The sequence below is a fragment of the Theropithecus gelada genome, chromosome 8 (genome assembly GCF_003255815.1).
Source record: "Theropithecus gelada isolate Dixy chromosome 8, Tgel_1.0, whole genome shotgun sequence".
Taxonomy (NCBI): domain Eukaryota; kingdom Metazoa; phylum Chordata; class Mammalia; order Primates; family Cercopithecidae; genus Theropithecus; species Theropithecus gelada.
Window position 1 is genome coordinate 130,306,840 of NC_037676.1, and position 17,645 is coordinate 130,324,484.

Genomic DNA, 17,645 nt, shown 5'->3' on the forward strand with positions numbered 1-17,645 from the left:
ACTTCTTTGCCAAATTAAAGTTTTACAAGATTTAACCTGTCATCGAGACCTGGGATTTTGGTGGAGAGTCATCATCAAAAGCCAAGTTCAGTCCCTGGTTTGCCTTCTTTTCTGCACAAGAACAAGGGTTTTGATGGCTCTGGTCTCCGGGACCATCCATGGCTTTCTGTTAGCAATAATCGTGCCTTGGATAAACCTCATTGGGTACAATACTGCCACTGCGCAAAGCTCATGGCTTTCTTTAATAGCAAATGGCCTCTGACTTCTAGGAAGCCGTGTGGCTACCCCTCAGCAGACTTAGGAGAGGTCTTGGTTATTATTTGTTGTTTTATAAGGTGTCATCATTGAGCAGCTACTCTGGATCAAGCTCTGTGCTGGGCTTGAGGGGTACAGGGAAGTTTCTCATGACCTTGAATCACACACACTTGGTCTCACTCCAATAGCAGAAAACAAGTTAAAGTTCCCCATGGCTTGATACGTTTGCCTGCCATGTTAATTGCTGCTGTGATCTCTGCAGCATGGTCCAGAGAAGGCAATCAGTCAACAGTGAATGGGTTGAGATTTTTGTGATTTTGGTTCAGGAGTCTCAATCTCTAGAATAAAATCTAATCAACGGGTAGGGCTATGTTTTTTTCTTGCCTTGGCTTCTTTGACTCTATCTGTGAATTCCCTGACCTAGGCCTCTGGCTCATTCTGTCTTAAGGTGCAAGAACCTCTAAAATGTAGATGGTAACAATCTCTAGACTACATGTATCTTGATGGTAGGGCCATCAAATGGATTTCCTCAGTATATGCAAGTCATGTTTTGTAGGCATGGTGGGGACTTAGTCAATGTCTCAATCAGATTTGCTTCTGTTTAGCAAGATAATCTTTTGTAGGGGAGTGTTATGGACTGAATTCTTTTCTTCTTCCCAAATGTATATGATGAAACCCACCCCCATGTATTCAGTATTAAGAGGTGGACCTTTGGGAGATAATTAAGGTTAAATGAGATTATGAGGGTGGGGCCCTCATGATGAAATTAGTGCCCTCAAAATAAGAGACCCCAGAGAGCTTACTGTCTCTCTTCTCTCTCTGCTATGTGAGGACACAATGAGAAGGGAGCCATCCACAATGCAAGGAGAGGGCCCTCATCAGAACAGACCATACTGGCACCTTGATCTTGCACTTACAGTCTTCAGAACTGTAAGAAAATGAATTTTCTATTATTTAAGCCACCCAGTCTGGGGCAGTCTATTATGGCCTTCCAAACTGAGAAATACAAGGAAACTAGGGCCATGTTAGCTTTGCAGAGAGAAGATGTGGTGATGAGTTAGGAGGTAGAGGCTGGACTTTCATGATGGTGATATTCAACTAGTGAAAGGCTGAGAAGAGGTCAAATATACTTCTTGTGGCCCCAAGGATCAGAACCAAAATGGAAAGGTAGAAACAGCAGGCAAACAGAAAGCAACCTAATACAAGGAAAAGGAACCTGAGAGAATGTTCTGTCTCTGACAGTGATTGGTATCTCATCACTGGAGAGATCCACACGGGGACCATATTACTACTGAGAGGGGGTAGGGCTGAAAGGATCCAAGCATTGCACTGTGATGTGACCCCATAAGGTCCCTATAGACTTTGGGACTTGTGAGCTCACAGTGAATCATTACAAACAGAAACAATTCCTTCTTATTTGTGGAGCACATTAAAATTTCCAGAGCATTTTTATAAGTATATTGTCTCCCATGATTTATATGAAAACGTTAGAGTTGACATTCAATACACATTTGCTGAATGAGGGAATGGATGAAGGAGCTATTGTGGTACCTTGGTTGGCAAAAGAGGAATACGTGGGCAGAGTGATTTCTGGACTTGCTAGGAAAGGCCAAGCCAGGTTTGGACCTGGGTCTCTACTGTACTCTTCACTCTACTCAGCCTTTTCCAAGGTGGAAATAATAACATTTTCTCTGAGGCTGATGCTTTTCTGTTTGTTTGTTTTGCATTTTTGTAAATTCATCAACATCAAGATCCCCTTTAATACTCACAAATGCCCTTTGAATCAGCTTTTATTGTTCACATTTTGCAAATGAGAAAATGGAGACTACAAGAGTTGAGTGAGTTTAGCAAGGTCTTCAGCTCCTCTTGGGCAGAGCATTAGGGTTGCAGACAGTTGGGCACTCTCTTCAAATGAATGTGAGCCAATGTTGGCCCTGTTGGGTGTGCAAGGAGTTCTTGGAGAGTTGAGGGACACCCTGTTTTGAGTCACATGAATAATTAGTCTAAGGAAACAGTAGTCAAACAGTTGACTCATTCTTTCTTGCACTCTTGCTGATCCTTAGCAATTTCTCGGCCGCTCCTCCTGCCAGAGTCCTGTTTTGTACCTTGTAAACAAATCATTCTAGGAGTTCCTAGTCCTGGCTGTATACCATAGTCACCTAGGGGCTTGCAAAATCTACTAGTATCCACCCCACTCCCACCGTACTCCAGACGTTAAGATTTAATTGATCTAGAGAGGGATCTGGGCTTTCGTTGTTTTAAAATTCTCTTTAGATGGTTGAGAATCACCAAATTTTTGTTGGTGTGGGGCAAGTTTGCACATTCAGGTTCATGGGTTATTGGAATGAGATATGAAGGGGCCTGCTATGTTCCCAGGGCCTGCTAGCTCTGTGCTGACTGCTTCTGGTTTTGTAGAAATGATTTCATTCCTCCTTTCCTGAAACCGTCCTGATTTGCGGTCATGGTCTAGTGGGATGCCATGTGGATTTATACTGCAACTCTTGTTTTTACTAGCTCTGTGACCTCAGAAAGGCCACCCCCTACTTCCCTGTGCCTCTGTTTCCATCTACTCTGTAACATGGGGATAATAATGCTAGTTTCCTTGTAAGTCTGTTGTGACCATTAACTCTTGGGACTATGCCTGGTGAATAGTTAGGGTTCCACAAATAAGTCTTGCTTAATGGTATTGTTATCATTGCAATAGCTGCATGTGTGTGAGTGTAGAAATGTATACAAGATATTGTTCCTGGTTTTTTTATTTTTCTTTTTCTTCCCCCTGGCAGAGTTAGCCACTTCTTCCTGTGTGTAAGCATATCATCACTTTCTGTTTCTATTATGGACTTGTAATGTGTTTTTGTGGCCCTAACCTTATATATTATATATTAATTCCACAAATGTTTATTGAACACTTGCTGAATGCTGAGGAATGGACAAGAGAGATACAACCTCTGCCTCTTGAGCCATTTGAACTTTGAAGAGGACAGATGATGAACAAGAGGAAGTGGATCCTAGAAGGAAACAGGCTAGGATGCTACGGAGACTAGAACAAATGGTCCTTATTCGTACCTTGCTGTGGGGGAGACTCTCCTGACAGTGTTAGTTGTGTCACCTGCATTCTTTCTCTACCTTCCACATGTAGTGTCCTGTGACTTACTGTGATTACTTACTTCTCTATCCCTCAACAGTAAGTCCTAATCATCGGGGCTAGGAAATGTGCTTTGTCAAATGAATTAGTGAATGAATCGCATTGGAACAAAATAACTTTTTGTTCATTTTGTTCCAGTGTGATTCATTCATTAATTCATTTGACTCAATTTAGCTTAAACAGCACATCCCGAGATGCTGTGTTAAATCGTGGAGTCACAAAAGACCTTTACAGAAATCTTTACAGTCTTCTGGGAACTCTAGACACGAATATGAGGATAGGTTTGGACCATTGTAACTGCTGTAATAGCTGTTGTTCTGGTGAGCAGTGGGGACCCAAGCATGAGTGGGCCTTGCAATAAACATGTATGGGCCTGAGATAAATGAGTCAGTGTCTCTTGTGAAGCTCTGTTTTGTCAAGGGGAAGGAATGTGTCTTTTTTGCATTTATTCCCTCCCAGGGTTTAGGTCACTGCCTGACACATGGCAGGTGCACAGTGGATACAGAGAGAGTGGTCGGACAGACGACACAGCTTTTCTCTGGGAATTTATCCTCATCTCTACAAGGGGGGTTAGCCAGTATTTTGAGGGTCTCCCTCAGTGATCACATTCTAGAATCCTGTGACAGGTGCTGAAACAAGGCTCCCTCATTGGAGCTGCTTGAGAAGATCATTCATTATTTTGTGACATCTTCAGACTCTCATCATTGCTAGAAGCTGACTAATTATGAGAAGTGAGGGCCTTGAAATGCCTCTCTCTGCACATCTGGTCTCACTGTCAAATAAAGTACTTATTTTTGATAAGCTCTTTGGCTTCTGTGAAGCCGCCTGGCCGTATCTGGCCGTGGGCGGTGCTGATAATGAACCGAACAGAGAACACAGACTTGGCAGGGAAGGTGGGGACCCAGTGGGTAGAAAGAATGGGCTTTTTAGACCATTTCAAAGTAACAAGAAGGCTTACCACATTCACTTCCTCTGTTTCTATTGAAATTGAAGTTCTAGATGGACTGAACCTGACTAAGCAAAGGGAACGTGGACAGGAAAGCTAATGACAAATGCAAGTGGGTTATTTCTGGAGTGCTTTATACTCTCAGTGTCTTTGTGCCCTGAACTTTCTTCATCTGGACTCTAGGAGCACTTAAGCAATTAGCATGCCACCAGCTGGTTGCTGTGGAAAGATCATAGACTTTAGAAACTGTCCAAGAAACTAGTGGGAATCAACACCTTATGAGCAGTGTATCCTTGTCAAGTTTAATTTACCACGTTGAGCCTCAGTTTCCTCCCTAAGAGAAAGAAAAGGGACATAGATTTCTTCTTTTTTTTTTTTTAAATAGGATTTCACTCTGTTGCCCAGGCTGGAGTGCAGTGGTGCGATCTCAGCTAATGGCAACCTCTGCTATCTGGGTTCAAGCGATTCTCATGCCTCAGCCTCCTGAGTAGATGGGATTGCAGGTGTGCACCAATATACCCAGCTAATTTTTGTATTTTTAGTAGAGACTGATTTTTCACTATGTTGACCAGGCTGGTCTCAAACGCTTGGCCTCATGTGATCTGCCCATCTCAGCCTCCCAAAATGCTGGGATTATAAGTGTGAGCCACTGTGCCTGTCGGAGAAGTGATTGTTTAGTTAGAGTAACTCTAGGTGACATAACAAATAAACCTCAATATTTTAGTAGCTCAAAAGATGACTCTTTCTAACTCAGATAATAGTTTGAGGCCGGGCACGTCTATAATCCCAGCACTTTGGGAGGCCAAGGGGGTGGATCACAAGGTCAAGAAATCGAGGCCATCCTGGCCAACATGGTGAAACCCTGTCTCTATTAAAAATACAAAAATTAGCTGGGCATGGTGGCGTGCACCTGTAGATCCAGCCATTCGGGAGGCTGAGGCAGGAGAATCACTTGAAATCACTTGAACCTGGGAGGTGGAGGTTGCAGTGAGCCAAGATCGTGCCACTGCATTCCAGCCTGGTGAATGAGCAACACTTCGTCTCAAAAAAAAAAAAAACAAAAAACAAAAAACAAACAAACAAACAAACAAAAAACCGTATACACACACACACACACACACACACACACTCACATATATATTCAGAAGGGTTTTCCTGGTCATTAGGTGGCTTTTCTTGATTCTGTGATCTGGAGACCCAGATCTCATCCACGTTGTTATTCTGCCATCCCTGGGACCTCGAAGTCCCTCCAGTTGGCAGCGGGGATGAAGGATAGGAAAGAAGGCACACCACTTCTTAAACATGTCTTCCTGGAAGTAGTATACAATCATTTCACTTGCCAGGAATAAGTTCTAGACAAGCTTTAGAAGGGGGATGGTCTTTGGGAAGCCAAGGTGGGAGGATTGCTTAATCTCAGGGGTTGGAGATCAGCCTGGTCAACGTAGTGAAACCCCGTCTCTACAAAAAATACAAAAATTAGCCAGGTGTGGTGGCACAAGCCTGTGGTCTCAGCTACTTAAGAGGCTGAGTGGGAAGATCACCTGAATCTGGGAGGTGGAGATTGCAGTGAACCAAGATCACACCATTGCACTTCAGCCTGGGCAACAGACCAAGACCCTGTCTTAAAAAAAGGTGGGGGATGGTAACCATTCTCTGCCATAAATACCTTAGTGTTGCTTAAGAATAAGTGAGGTTGGGTTTGTGAACCTACCCTTGCATAACATGTCACCAACTATGGCCTTACTTATTTGTGGATTGTTTGTAGGTACCCATGGCCTCGCAGGACCATTCATGTGGTCCTGAAATTAATGTATCCCTTTGGAAATATGTGATGGACATCTCTCTATGTTATTAAGGATAGATCTCCACCATGAATGTAATGGCTAGCACTTACAGCTGGATCATGATTTACATTAACTCCTCCCTCGCTGGTATCTTATAGATTGTCTTTGGTTTTGTTTTCACTACAAAGGAGACAGCACGAATTCTCCTACATGTTCACCACACAACTGGTGCTGTGAGAGAGACGAAGATGAGTCACGCCTGTACTGCTCTTTAAACACTCACAATCGAATGGTTATCCTGGCCAGAAAGCCATAGCTTTTCCTCATCAGAGCTTCAGTGCTATGGAAACTTGAAGTTTGGAGGGTCTGATGTCTCAGTCTGGATGAGGACGAGTTCCCTGCCATTCCTGGGTCAGCAGCTCCCATCCTCTTAGATTCCAGGATGATGGCTGGACATGGTGGCTCATACCTGTAATCTTAGCACTTTGGGAGACCAAGGCAGGAGTATGGCTTGAGCCCAGGCATTCAAGACAAGACTGGGCAACACAGCAAGACCCTGTCTCAAAAGAAAAAAAAAGATTCCAAGATGGTGTAGAACATCAGAGAGGAGCCCTTTGAGATTATTTGGCCATTGTCACCCCACCTGCTTATAGATGGAAATGCATAGACTCAGAGAGGTCGGGGGACATATAGGCAGCTGTACAAATCCAGTGGACCTCAAATCCAGGCGTTTCTAACCTGAATTAAATTATCTCGCCCTTGGGCGATGGAGAATGGAGCAGAAGTGACCACAGCAGAATAGGTGGGAAAGTTCCTGCGACAGCAAAGATTCTGCTGCCCGGTTCCTGAGATATTAAGAACGTGTTGTCTACACAACTACATGGCCAGCTGCCTCCTCCTTAATTTTTTTTGTTTTGTTTTGTTTGTTTGTTTCTGAGACAGAGTCTTGCTCTGTATCCCAGGCTGGAGTGCAGTGGCATGACCACAGCTCACTGCAGCCTCAATCTCCTTGGTTCAAGTGATCCTCCCACCTCAGCCTCCCAAGCAGCTGGGACTACAAGTGCATGCCACCAAGTGCCATTTTTTTTCTTTTTTAAATTTTTTTTAGAGGCAGGGGTCTTGCTACGTTGCCAGGGCTGGTCTCGAACTCCTGGGCTCAAGTTATCCTCCTGCCTCGGCCTCCCAAAGTGCTGGGATTATAGGCGTGAGCCATCATGCCCAGCCCTCCTTAATTTTTTAACATGAATTAATGGGACTTGGACACACATAGCCTCATTTATATGGGCAGCCATCACAGCCTGCCACGTGTCAGATGAGGTCTCTGGGGCTCTCACTCCTTGCATCGGGGCTGATGCCACATGTGGCCCAGCTGTAGGTCACGTTCATCTCCTGCATTCTCCGGGATCAGATGGAATACCAGCACATCTTACCCTCATGTGCCCTGGGAGTTTGTAATAATGTATGAATATGTAGATTTATTTCAGAGAACATTTTCAGAATCCTGTTGCGCATGTGCACAAAAATATTGGCTGCAGTGTGTTTATAACCATGAAAACTCCAAAATAGCTTCAATCTCCTGTGAAAGGGGAGTGGTTGAAGGCCCTCCAGCACGTGCACAGAGTTCTTTCTTCAGCCATTGAAACATGAAAATGACGGTTAAAAATGACTCCATTATGGGGAAAAGGGACAGGATGCAAATGGCATGATGATATGATGGCACGATGTATGATAAGGAAAGAAAAAGATGTTGTAAAAGGTCACATAAAGTCACCCACAGATCAGCAGTCATGCCATGATTAGCTGCTCTGTGCCAGACACACAGGCTGGAAATTGGTAGCTGCTCACCCCAGGAAGTGGGCAGCTGCCCCTCTGTGCCTCCGTTGCCTCTGTTAGGCTCCTGGAAGCCCCCTTCATTGCTGCATGTAATGACATCTTCATCACCACATGTAACAGCTTCTTTACTACTATGTGTAATGTCATTCTGTGTGCTTCTTGGGCTAAACCATCACAGAGGAAAAGAGTGCTGGAGAAATGCCAGGGATATCGGTACGGAAATGTTCCAGATGGAAAGTCTCGGCTTCAGGTGACCGTAGCAGTGAATGTCAGGGTCAAACAGGGGGTGTATTCTTGGGAGAGCGTCAGCTCGTCTGTGACCTAGTGTTCAGCCAGCTTCCCGGAAAGGAGGCTGCATCCTGACATTGAAGCCCTGTGTGCTAGGATGAGTGTGTTACGCAGAGCCTTACAAATGAGAAAATCTTGCATCCTCAGGACAGGCGGTTAGTGTTGCTGTCTGGAATCCACCGGCTACGTCCCTCCTCCCTCCACCACTTAAAATTCCCTGAATCTGACAGTGGTAGGGAAAGGGCTGATCCTGGAGAAGATTGTTCCTTGATAATCCTAGTATGATTCATAATGGTTGCAGCAGATGAGCCCTGAGGTCCGTGGCTCAGTCTGCAGCTGAGGAAGGCTCTTCCCTGGGGAGGTGTGTCCAGCTTCTTGGGAAGACCTCAGCTGTCTGGCTGGCCTGGGCTGCCCAGTTCTTAGCAGTGCGTCAGTGATCAGCAGCCCCTGACCATCAGACAGCGTTTCCCGCCTGCCAGAGAACGTCAGAGCCACTGCGTCTGGACCAGCTGAAGGCAGCCACGGTGCCCAGGATGCTGCTGCTGCCTCCAAGGAAAAGAATTCTGAAAATGAGGAATTACAGCCTGGTGGTTTTGTTTTATGTTCAATAATTTTTTTTACATCTGGAAGATAATGGAAAAAATTAAAAATTGCTATAATTGCACCAGTTTTAAAAATTAATAATATAAAGAAGGGAGAGTCACCAACACCAGCTTGAAACCCATCCCACCCCTTCTTGAGATAATACCTGTTATCAATTTGGTGATTTATGCAAACGTAGTGGTGTACTGTTAAACTTCTCAAGAGGAGAAACAAAAACCCTGAATTGTAGTTTTGTCAATTTCAATGGTGAAATCCCACCGCAGCCGGTTTCAGGCAACCAAAGCTTTAAAAACCAGTTCGCAAAATTCTTGAATATTTAATAATCAGCTTTTGCAAGTGCATACATGCTCACAGCGTTTGCTTTTTGTACTTCATTTTGAGGGAGGCAGGAAATGGAAACTTGCAATGGTATTGGTAAGCATGCCATTTTTATTTACGGTATCACCACGTCTTCCCAGACTAGCATGTGCAGATTCACTTAGCTCCTCTCACTTGTGGGATGGAGTTTCCATGAAGGCGCACTGTGTTGCTTCTGGAAGGGCAGAATCGGCCCCCCAGGAGAGGGGAGTGGCAGCAGCTTAGCACTCGGAGGTTAGCTCCTGCAATGCTATCCACATTTGGCGTTTACTTGGAGTTCACTCTAGCGTCTGGTTTCTTCTAAATATGTTCTTCCAATAACCTGTGGCCTAATCAACGATGCTGGTGATACATCCCTTTGCTCTGTTCAATTCCAGTTTCCATCAGAGAATCTCATTTTTCTTTTGGGAAATGTTTCCTGATTTTCTTCTTTTCCACCACCCCTCCCTGAGGCTGGGTAAAGTGCTTCTTCTGCAATGATGCTTAGAACCCAGGCCTCCTTCTGTGACAGGGCTCTCTGCACCTTATGGTTTATTGTGTGATGTCTCAGCCTGTTTCCTGCAGAGAAGCAGAGAAGCTCTGGTAAACAGAATGGCCCTCTAAAGATGCCCACGCCCTAATCTCTGATGTTATGCCTATGAATGAATATGTTACTTTATATGGCAAAGGGGACTTTGCAGATGTAATTAAGGTTACGAATCAATTGACTTCTAATAGGGAGATTATCCTTGGTTATCCAGGTGGGCCCAATCCAATCACATGGGCCCTTAAAAGCAGAGATTTTCTCTGACTGTGCTGAGGAAGATGCCGTGAACGATTTGATGTGCCACTGCTGGCTCTGAAATGTGGGGCCCACTTGTAGGAACTGGAGGGAGAGACTGGTTGCTAAGGGTGGCCCCTAGCTAACAGCCAACAGAGAAATGGGGAACCCCCCCAAGGCTGCAGCTGCAGGGAACTGATTTCAGAACATGAATAAGTTTGGAAGAGGATCCTTCCAGAACCTCCTGATAGGAGTCCAGTCCGCTGTCACCTTGAATTCAGCTTCGTGAACCAGGAGCAGGGAAACTAGCTGAGCCAACCCACTCTCTGACCTAAGGAGCACTGAGGTAATTATATGTGTTGTTTTAAGCCACTGAGTTTGTAGTAATTTGTTATAGTGGCTGTAGAAAATTAATACAGAATCCTAGTGTTTGGGAATGCAGGCTCCAGGCCCCTGTTTTCTCACTTCCAAAGCATGTTTGCACCTTCGCAGGGGACTCTCAAGTCCCGGTAGCTCACTTTCACGTGTCTCAGCCCACTTGCCCTGCTGCTTCTGAATGAGCAGGTTCTACCATCTTCCAAACACTTCATCTCCCCCACCTGCCTATAATCACTGCTTGTTGGATTTTTACCACTGCAATGTAGGCCTTGGCTTCCTATTTCAGACCCCTGGGATGTTTTGGTAGCTTCCTTAGGGGTCTTCTCAACTCCCGGCCCTCCCTCTGCCCAACCATCCTTCACACTGCCTCCAGATGCATCTTCCTGGAGTGTGGCTTTGCTTCCATCGCTCCCTAGCTACTGACATCCTGTGGGCTTCCCGTTCCAACTGAATCCGGGGCACATCCCCCAGCCTAGGTTTCACAGTCTCTACTGGGGACAGGGGCATTGCCTTTCCAGTCCGATTCCGCAGGACTCCCTCTTGTGCTTTTGTTCTACTCTTGTCCCCTTGTATGCCCAAGCTTCCCCAGCCCCAGGTCTCTCCATTCCTCCAGTCCTGTAGTGCCCTGCTCTTGTGCCATCTCATCCCTGCAGCCTCATGGGATCCCCAGAGGTACCACTGGTACCATGCCCAAGGCTCATCTGTCTGTCTGACTCTAAGTGCCCTCAGTCACAGAGCCAGTCTGAGATCCAGCCCTGTGTTTGAACTTCTGCCCTGTCTAATCTGGAGCCCAACCTCTCGCCCCCCTCTCCAGTGTGATTCATAGGCTTGTGTCAAAGCTCTCGGGGATTTAAAGAAAATGTCGACACCCAGGCTTAAAAAAAAATGTGATGACCATCTTTACCGGAGGGAAAAGAACTTCCTGTGTCACTATTGAAAGTAATGAAGATGGAGGAAGGGACAGGATTGGGAATGGGAAATACTCATCTTCCCAGCAGTGGGGACAGAGTTGAGAACCAAAGAAACTGTGTATTTTCTAAGACACACTCCACGCCAGGCCTGCCTGCGTCCTTCAGTGCCCAGGTCTACCACAGAGAGCCCTGGGCTGACCACTGGCTCACCCTGCAGAATGCTCACTATAGACGTGGCTTCTGAGGCTGGGGATGGGCCTCCAGCCAGCAGCTGTCAGGACAGACTCCTTGGCAAACTTTCCTAGGATGTAAGATGGAAAGATTTTTTCCATCTCCCTACCCCGTGTTTCCCAGGTTGGGAAAAACAGAAAAAAAAAAAAAAAAAAAAAAAGGAAGAAAATGGGCCTACCTATCAAAACAGAGGCTAAACACCCACAAATAGGAAACTCACAGACCAAAAATGAAACACTAAAGCAAATACCATAATTTCCAATTCAGGCCTGTGTGAGTATCTCCAGGTGGGAACAGCAGCATTTGGAGTTGAGGTGGGAGGGGGCTCGGATGGGGGCAGTCCTTGTGGAAGGAGGGCATACTAGCCTGGGGAGAAGGAGATTTGGGGCCAGAAGGTTCCGTGGGATTGTGACTTTGGACTTTGTCATTTCACTGGGGACCGTCCATGAGACAGAATCATCCTTGCCTCATTCACCGACCTCACATCCATGCAGCTATCCAGTGTGAGAATTAAGAGAAAAGCCTTTAAAATTTTAAAGCCCTGTACACATGTGAAGTGTTAAAAATAGTCACAAACAATAAACTGTAGCAATAACGTCAATGATAATGACGCTGACCCAGTGACAAAGGGATTTTGTCTCTCTCATGAGTGGGCCAAAATGGGAGCAGTAGAGGAAGGCATTATAGCTCAGAGGCCATAAGGCTGCAGGATTTACAGCCAAACTGCCTGGATTTAAAATTGGGTTCTAGTACTCACTAGCTTCGCAACCTTGGGCAACTCACTTAACTTCTCTATGCCCCCGTTTCCTCATCGGTAAAATATATACACTAGTAATCCCAAACTCATAGCATTATTGTATGGATTAAATGAGCTAATCCACGATAATAACATGTTTAATATGTGTTAGCTATAATCACAAAATTGTGATAGCAATTCTCTAATAGAAAAAAATATTGTGTGCCAATGTCTCAGCCATCTTTATACTCAGTGTAAGCAGCCCCCACAAACAGAAATGCTGTTGCAGGGCGAGTGTGCTAAAAATACTCCTGGGATTTTTCAAGTCCTTGGAGACATTCATCTTAAAATAGTGCAAAAAGAACCAAATAAATACTCATTTATGTGCTATTTTAATGAGCAACTGCAGGCAATATGCCTAATATGGCAGAGAGGTCTTCAGTGTCCTTTCTCCTTCCTTCTTGATTAGCGTCTGAGCTCAGATGGCATGCATCATTATGTTTGTGGCATTACAAAAGGTTCTGGGAGTGCGGGAGAGTGCAAGGGTGGGGAAGCATTACGTGCCTGTAATCCCAGCTCTTTGGGATGCTGAGGCATGAGAATCGCTTGAACTCGGGAGACAGAGGTTGCAGTGAGCCGAGATCATGCCACTGCACCCCAGCCTGGGCCACAGAGCAAGACTCTGTCTCAAAAAAAAAAAAAAAAAAAAAAAAAAAAATAAGCTTCTGTGCTTCTGCCCAGAACCACTGAATCAGATGCTGGGTGTCAGCTCTGGACCTTGTTTGGCCTTTTCTTTCCTATGTCAACCCAGCAGAGATGCAGGCCCTGTGTGGAGGTGGGTTACAATGTGCTCTCCTTATCCCCAGTAAAACCAGGACATTTTAAGGTGGGGAGGGGGTGGGAGTGGATCAATTAACTTGGAGTCTAAGCTTGGCCTCTACCCTGGATTTATGGGGCTTAGAAATAAAGGGAAAGTTGCATTCTTCTCTGAGGAACTGCTTAATTCATATCCACTCTCCCAAATAAAGCTGCTGGTTGATTGCAGCTATTTAATTCAATGCTATTTGCTTTCATTCTGTGTAGGGTGAGGATAGCTTTTGTTGACCAGAGCTTGTGCTAGATCTCCACCCGGGCCAGGAAGGCATTTCCCTGCACTCACAGAGGCCTTCCACACATAAGATGCACTGAAGAATTCCTGGCAAGGCCAAATCTGGTGTCAGGTTCACTCTTGTCCTTCCAAGTTTTTGCTGCCTCTCCTTTGTACCCATGATATCTGATGGCAGCTGCATGGGACTTGGTACAGTTGAAATAGCCCAAGTTCAAATCCTGACTCAGACACTGAGCTCAGTAACTTTATATAAGTACCATAATTATAAGGACTTTCCCTTCTTCATCTATAAAATGACGTGGTGAATTGATTACAGGAATGGCCCTAACTCTTCACTCATTCCCTGTATTCATTTTGGACTGACTGTGTCTCATGAGCTGTTAGCAGACACGATGCAAGCTGAGCTTCTTTTTTTTTTTTTGAGACAGAGTCCCGCACTGTGGCCCAGGCTGGAGTGCAGTGGCATGGTCTTGGCTCACCGCAAACTCCACCTCCTGGGTTCAAGCAATTCTCATGCCTCAGCCTCCCATGTAGCTGGGATTATAGGAGTGCGCCACCACACCTGGCTAATTTTTTGTTATTTTTAGTAGAGACAGAGTTTCACCATGTTGGCTAGGCTGATCTTGAACTCCTGACCTCAGGTGATCTGCCCACATTGGCTTCCCAAAGTGCTGGGATTACAGGCATGAGCCACTGTGTCCGGCTGCAAGCTGAGCTTTGAAAAACTGTTTCCATGTCCACTGTTGAATCTCTTTTATCACCATGAAAAGGGGTTTCAGGGCTAGTCACTGGTTCCAGGAGAAAAAGAGTGACACATAGGACATACATAACTCAGGTGCTCTAATGGTCCTAGTTGACACCAACCTAGATCAGTTGACAGCCAGCCAACTCCTAGACCTCCATGTGACCCCGGCCAAGATCACCAAAGCTACCTGCTTGACCACACAGATATGTGGACACTCAGAGCTTATGCCACCAAGCTTGTTGTGAAGCATTGTTTTGGTGATAGACACAGTGGGAGCATCAGTGATAACTATTGGATGGCTTATTACAATAGTAATAAGTATTGGATTCAAATCCGACCAGGACATGGGTTGGTTAGTGCCACATGCATTGCTTGGTGCATCAACTACTTTTGGAATGACTGAATGGTCTTATAAGGATAAATTATGTAACCCCTTTGCACCTGATTTCTCTATTCAGAACATCTCTAACAGGCTGCGATCACTGCCATTCCTTGATATTCTTTAAGAGTGGAAATGCCATTTACTGTACGTTCAGAGAGAATGATGTGAAGTAGCCAGGTTCCCTAGTTTTATGTGAGATGTCGATTGATCCATGGAGTAATTTGGGTCTCTGGCTTCAAGTCAAGCCTGTTACATTCTTCAAGGAGAAAACAGCTTGACATCGGTATCCGTTTGAGAACATAGCACGAGTGAACAAAAGAAATAGCAGTCCCCCTATTTTGGGCATTTGCTCCACACCAGGCACTTCTTATCTATTCTGCATGGAGGAATTGCTCTCCTGGTTTTTAAAGGGGACACAACAGCTCAGAGACATCAAATAGATGATCAGAAAGCACACAGCTAAGGGGGTAACAGCACAAACTTCTAGATCCAGAGCTACCTGACAGCAAAGGGCAGCCTCTTACACCCCACCACAGTCTGCAGAGCCCATAGCAGGCATCCAGGCGAAGCTCCTCAGTTTATCAATGAAGGAATTGCATCTGTGAATGAAAGTGGCCTGCCCACGGCTACACGGCAGTCAGTGTAACCAGATTACCTGATACCCCTTCCAGGGCCCTTGGTGTGACTTGCTGAGATCTCATGGGCCATTGGGTGTCACTGAAATTCCTGGATACAAGTTGCTTATGGACGGCTGGCACAGTGGCTCATGCCTGTAATCCTGGCACCTTGGGGAGCAATTTGGGAGGCCAAGGCACGTGGATGGTTTGAGCCCAGGAATTCCAGATCAGCCTGGGCAACATGGCGAGACCCCGTTTCTACAAAAAATAACAGAAAGTAGCCTGATGTGCTGGTGCGTGCCTGTAGTCCCAGCTGCTCAGGAGGTTAAGGTAGGAGGATCACCTGGGCCCAGGAAAGTCCAGGCTGCAGCGAGCTGTGATTGTGTCACTGCACTCCTTCCTGGGTGACAGAGTAAGACCCCGTCTCAAATAAAAACAAAAGTTTCCCGTGGAGGCATTATCAGTTTCTAGGTCTCCAGGTGAGCACCTTAAAAGAAGCACTATAGTTTAACAACAAAAGACGCACTGTGGAACACCTGAGATGCTCCTACGCTCTTGTGCTCTCTTCAGGGAAGCAAGTTAGCATCATGAGGAGGGTGCCTTTTGGGAGGAGGCCTGAGGGCTGGCTAGCTGCAGGTGTTCCATTTCTAATTCATTCATTCATTCATTCATTCATTTTTATGGAGGTGGGGTCTCGCTGTGTTGACCAGGCTGGTCTCAAACTCCTGGCCTCAAGCAATCCCATCTTGGCCTTTCAAAGTGTTGGGATGACAGGGGTGAACCACTGTGCCTGGCCCCAGATGTGCCATTTCCAGACGACACCTCCAAGGAACTGAGGAGAGAAGCCCCTCTTGCTGGCTGCCCCAGCATCTACCTATCCTTTGTTCTGCCTGCCAGATCAGAGAGTGGGAGCAGTGCCAGGGAGCTGGTTGGACTGGTGCTGGCCAAGCAGGAACCCTACTTGGCTGGCAGCCCCGGGCACCTGCCACACTTGTGTGTTTGCTCAGTGGTTCGGGGTACGGAAGCAGGATGCCTTCCGTCGTTGCACCCTGGGTGTTCCGGGCCTCGGGGGCCAGCTGCTTGGCTGGCAGCTTCTCTGAGGAGCTGTTTCTTGCCCTGTTTGTACCCCTCTCTCTCAACTACCTGTCAGGCAGGTAATAATCCCATTGTCACCTAATGTACCCAGAGGAGAAGGCAGGAGGTCCCTGCAGTGTGCGCAGAACAAACACTGGCAAAGTGCCTGAGAGCCCTGCACCAGGCACCTTCAGCCCTCAGAGAAGAGTCTCTCCTGTCCAGCTCACCGCAGGCACCCTTCTCCAAATGCCCAGTCTTGCACCATTCCCAGACCATTTGGGCCACATCAGAAAGAATTTGCCATACTGCCTGCCTTTGATTAGATGTTAAGGAAGATTTAAATTCATGCAGAATCTCAATACAGCTCCCTTCCTTTTGGAACCATGTGAGAGACTGTTTCCAAGGCTGTTTCTTACAAGAGGACCTGCCTTACTAAGACAGCACTGCAATAATTAACGAGTTGAAAGCTTCCTGATTTGCAAAGCATTTTCACATACGTTAGCTCACTTAATGTCTCCCAAACCCTGTGAATGGAGCTTTCTTTTTAGCCCCATTTTACAGGTAAGGCAACTGAGGCCAAGAGAGCTTGAGTAGCTTCCCCAGTGCCTTAATGTAGAATAAGTATCAAAGCAGAGACTGGAGCCCAGATCTTCCTTATGAAAATCCAGCCGCCTTGTTTTTTGCTTTTGAGACAGAGTCTTGCTCTGTTGTCCAGGCTGGGGTGCAATGTCGTGAGCTCACTGCAACCTCCGCCTCCAGGGTTCAAGCGATTCTCCTGCCAGAGTAGCTGGGATTACAGGTGTGCACCACCACACCCAGCTAATTTTTGCAATTTTAGTAGAGATGAGGTTTCACCATGTTGGCCAAGCTGGTCTCATACTCCTGACCTCAAGTGATCTACCTGCCTCGGCCTCCCAAAGTGCTGGGATTACAGGTGTGAGCCACTGTACCCAGCCCCAGCCTTCTTTCTGATTCACTCTTGTTTTGTAGTAGTGGACATTTAAGAAGACCTATTTATTTATTTATTTTTATTCAAAGGGCTTGTGCTCAAATAAAGTGAGAGTCGGGAGAGAGGAATTCATGTTTCTCTGAGCTGCTTTTTGCTTGGGCTCTCATTTAATCTCTCTGACAACTTTTTGCAGCAGGTGTTATTCTAGTCCATATTTACACCCTAGGAAGCTGAGGATCACAGGGAGAAATATCTTTCCCCAAGCCCCACATCGAGCAGTGGATAGAAAACGAGCCCAGATCCCTCTGTCTCCATCTCTGCAACCTGGCTCTCTGCATGCCACATTGGCTTCCTACCGAGATCAGCTGCGCCGGGGCAGGCTGGAGGGTGAGGAGGCTGACTGGACCCCTGGGAAGGCAGGCAGCACCCAAAGCTGTTCCACCTCTGATGGTCCTGTTCAAGAGGCCAGAAATGTTCAAATAGTGGCCTTTTCCTTATAGTCTCCCACCCACCCTCCCTCTGGAAGCACAGAACTATAGTGTG

The 17,645-nt window shown here is 46.2% G+C and overlaps 1 pseudogene; it reads right to left on the minus strand.

Annotated features, from left to right (window-relative positions):
- Positions 1 to 230, minus strand: LOC112630929 (annotated as a pseudogene).
- Positions 231 to 17,645: the final 17,415 nt, after the last annotated feature.